This window comes from Eriocheir sinensis, unplaced genomic scaffold, assembly GCF_024679095.1.
Source record: "Eriocheir sinensis breed Jianghai 21 unplaced genomic scaffold, ASM2467909v1 Scaffold1171, whole genome shotgun sequence".
Lineage (NCBI taxonomy): Eukaryota > Metazoa > Arthropoda > Malacostraca > Decapoda > Varunidae > Eriocheir > Eriocheir sinensis.
The window spans coordinates 25,235-29,816 of NW_026110487.1; positions in this window are offsets into that span (position 1 = coordinate 25,235).

Genomic DNA, 4,582 nt, shown 5'->3' on the forward strand with positions numbered 1-4,582 from the left:
AAGGCTCATTTTATACGATACAGATAGTGGAAACCGGCGGGGGAGTGCATGTGCCCGACTTTTTTTTTTTACAACAAGGAGACAGCCCCTCCCCCGTGCCCTCCCTAGCCCCCCCTAGTGTCCTGTGACCATAGTTCCTTTAAATGCTGATGTTGCAAGTTAACCACCGCGGTAGTGCATGAAAGGTGAAACGTTGAGTAATATGGTGCAAGGAGGTTCCGCTGCGGTGATTGGTTAGTCGGCAACCCGTGACGTCATCAGTATACCCGGTGATGTTGCTGTCGTTCTGCGCGCGCGTGGACTGGGCGGTGTGTGTGTGTGTGTGTGTGTGTGTGTGTGTGTTATCACCCTTAAATACTGCTACGGAATTAGTGAGTATAGGGACCGTGGATGGTGGGAGGGAGCGAGTAATGAAGAGATAGTCGTCTTGCCTAAGGCGGTGGGGTGGCCAGGAAGGAGTGAGGGAGGGAGGGAAGGAGAGGAGGGGAAGGGATAGGGCTGATAGGTAAGGGAGGAGGGAGGCGGGGTGGGGTGGAGAGGGAAGGGAAGGGAGGAGGGGGTGGTAGAGAGGGAATGGAGGAGGCAGAGACGGAAGGGGGTAAGGCAAGGCTTTGTATGTCTTTGAATTATTTATATTTACTTGTATTTTCCTTCCCCTTCATTGACGCGTGGTTGCTGACGTTGCCTAATATGTTATCATTCTTCTTCCTTCCATTGAAATATTACGCTAATTTGATAAGGTAAAAAAAAATGATTCTCTCTCTCTCTCTCTCTCTCTCTCTCTCGGCAAGTGAGAATGTTACGAATTAGTGGATCAAATTAACTGTTCAAATCCTTCTCCCCAGTATTCTCCCCCACCTCCCCTCTCTTCTCCACCTGCCTGTTTCCCTCCTTCCCCGGACTCCTATCTCCTCCCCCCCTACCCATCACAACCCACCCACTGCCCCTTCCCCGCCACCAACAACCAACTCCCCGCACCAACCCCCCCAACCTCCCACTCATTACCCCAGTTACTCTCATCCTCCCGCCCACACCTCCTCCCTCCCATCACCCTCTCCTTCCCTTGTTTGCCTGCTCTTATTGTCTCTCCGTCTCCCTGGTTTGTTTCACGGCCCTCTGGGTCATATTCATAAACATTTCGCCTCCCAAGCACACTTATTTGACAAGGCCGCTCGTAGGAGTTTGGGACATTTCCAGGGGTGGTTTTATGACCCTGGTGGTAGTCTGACCCTTCTTCTGTACCATGAACCTAAAAAAACACCCATTAGAACCCGATTGATCTTTTTCAAACGGCGGCGTGGGGTGTGAGGAAGGGCATGTTGAAGTGATTGATTTAAATAAGTCCGTCTTTCTTCGTTTTCTTTAAGTCTCTGTTTCTACATTCTCTAGTTTGGCTCCAAGCAGTGTCACGCATAAACCACGCCTCTGCTGTCTCCTCCTACAAGCCTGCGTATGACTTGACTTGGTGTATATAGACTTAGTTAGTTAGTGCCAAAAGTAGTCAGCGCAAAAGGAGCAACGGGTTTAAAGATTGCGTTGGCCGTCACTTCAAGGCAACAGGAGGAATTAATTAAACATTCTCGCACGTACGTTAAGTGGATGTTTAAATCTTTTGTGCAAGGTATTGAAGCCCCTGACGACTAAGTTAATTAAATCACTCAAGCAGGCAGCCTCGTTATGCGCCATCAGTCCTTCCATTGCCGGGTCTTCCGTGTTTCCTCCTCCTCCTCCTCCTCCTCCTTTAGCCGAGACAAGGTCAAGAGCACCATGTCAGTTTAGTCTATAAAAGGATGATTAGGCCGGGAATGGAATGTCAGAGAGAGAGAGAGAGAGAGAGAGAGAGAGAGAGAGAGAGAGAGAGAGAAAGGAATTCATCGAGCATGTGAGTTTGGTAGTCGTGAAAGGGGTGGATATACTTGTTTTAAAATAATTATATGGATGTTAGACTGTTACTGAGATGATTAAGATAAAATAGAGACAACGAGGAGAGGGGAGGAGGACGAGAGAGCAGGAGGAGAAGAAAAAGAAGAAGAAGAAGAAAAAAAAGAAAAAAAGAAAAGATAAAGGAAAAATGGCCAATGAAAGAAGGAAGAGTTGCAATGGAGAGAGATCACAAGACGAAGAGAGAGAGAGAGAGAGAGAGAGAGAGAGAGAGAGAGAGAGAGAGAGAGAGACAAAGAGAGAGAGAGAGAGAGAGAGAGAGAGAGGAGAGAGAGGAGAGTGAAGGGGGAGGGCGAGGTAGGGCAAGTCAAAATGAAAGAGAGAGAGAGAGAGAGAGAGAGAGAGAGAGATAATAAAAGACGGAAGACGGACCAGAGAATATGAAACAGGGAAGCGGGGTTAGACTTATGAAATAAGGAGAGGAGGTCAGAGGCAGGAGGAAGAGGAGGAGGGAGAAGAAGAAATAGAGGAGGAAGAGAAGAATGTTGGAAATCAAGGAAACAGAGAAAGTGGAATGTCTAAGATGACGAAATATAGAGGAAAGAAACTGCGAAAAGGGACAAAATGAATAAGGAATTGGAGAGAAGTGAAAGGAGGAGAAAGAAGGAGAGGAGATGAGAAGGAGGAGAGAGAGAAGGGGAGTGAGTGGGAGAAGGAAAGGCAAAGGAAATGAAAAGAGAGGCCAGAAAAGAGATTGAGGAAGGAGAGGGTGGTAAAGGAAGAAGGGAGGGAGGGAGGAGGGTGACAGAGGGAGAAGAAAGGGAAGGAAGGGGAGGGGAGAAGGAAGGAAGGAAGCCGAAGAGGATGAAACAGTGATGAAACGTCAACAGGAATGAAACGCGACTCGCTCAGGTTCGGGTCCCTGATATTTCTCTTTTCGAAAATGTTAACCTTCTCACTTCTCCCTTGCTCTCCTTCCTCACCCTCCTCCATTTCCTCTCCTCCTCCTCCTCCTCCTCCTCCTCCTCCTTTTTCCGTTGTCCTTGGCCTCATGACCTTCCATTCTTTTCAGTTTCTGTGTTTTATATTCGTCTTACTTCCTCCTCCGCCTCCTCTTCCCATTCTCCTCTTCCTTCTCCTCCTCCTCCTCCTCCTTTTCCCCCTTTTCTTCTTCCTCTTCCTTCTACGAACAAATGCATTCTCTCATTCATCTATCTTTGTGGAAATTTAGCCGACATTGCAAAGTTGTAGGAAATGGCTGCGTAAAGATGTATGCAATGAGAGAGAGAGAGAGAGAGAGAGAGAGAGAGAGAGAGAGAGAGCCAGAAGAAATTATTTATGTGGCCGTAAAGAAGAGACACAAATATGCTGGAAGAAAGAATTTGCAAAGGCGAAGGAAGGTAAATGTTTGTAAGATTCCAGTCCAAACACACACACACACACACACACACACACACACACACACACACACAGATAGAGGGAGAAAGATCTTTGTTAATATAAATCTTTCTCGTTTAATATTTAGTTTCCTATTACAAGACGGATTCTATTAGTGACTGACGGTGTTTAGAGTTGTTACTAGAGGCGTTTGATGTTTTTATCCTATTTGAAATCAGTAAAAAAGAGAAAAAGGGAAATAATGTAAATCCAGGCATTATCTATAACTGTAGAGGGACAGAAAAAGAGCTTCATGGATTAAGCGACAGAGTGATTAAAGATATTCAAATGTCAATTAAGACTAAAAGTAGACTTGTACAGGTCGTATTATGCACAGAAGTGAAAACAGACGAACCAAAGTAGGAACCCAGGAATGGCAGGAGGATTCAGGGCAGACAGAGAATCAGGAGAAGAAACTAAATTAGGTCATTTGCCGGAGGAGAATGGAACACTATTATTAGACTAAGAGCTGCAGGACGCTGGTAGAGGCTTGTGCCGCCCTGGACTTGTAGTGGCTGAAAATGAGCCGATTTCACAGTCCAACACAGCGTCTTCGTAACAGCCCGAACCAAACTATAGAATCCCATACAATCGAAAATGGTGAGGTCCTCGATGCCACGCTAAATACACAAGACTTTTCCTGTATAGTTTCATTAAATTTGTGAACTTAAATACAAACACTAGACACTATACAAGGAAATTTCGATGGCTCTGGTATTGGTTTGGGAGCTTACTAACCCATCATGGGGAACTGTGAAACTGGCCCAATGAGACGTTGCTGATAATAGTGATAATGTGAGACACAATAAATATTCGAGTCTTTTGAATGAAGGGAGGGAGAGGAAGAGGAGGAAGAAGAAGAGGAGGAGGAGGAGGAGGAGGAGGAGAGGGTTAGTGAATGAAGGGGGGGAGAGGTTAAAGTTGTGCAGTAGCAGTTAATAATTAGTCTGATGGGGTAATCACTTAAATTATGCAAAAATATGATAATCCGAGTAACTGCGAGATCATTACAGAACAGATCCCGGCTTTGCTTTCCCTTTTAATCCGCCACTGACATTATTCTCGTCCGTTCATTACCTTCTCTGTAGTCTTAATCTCTTCCTGGGGTTCGTTATGAAGCGCCCGATGATGAAAAGGAAAAAAAAAAACATATTCACGTTGATGTCACAAAGACGCTTTGAGGAGCTATCCGTTTTGTGTCCTCGGAGCGGCGCGTCGCTGGGCGGGAATGTTTTCTTTAATGCTTCTTTTGATGTCATTTTTG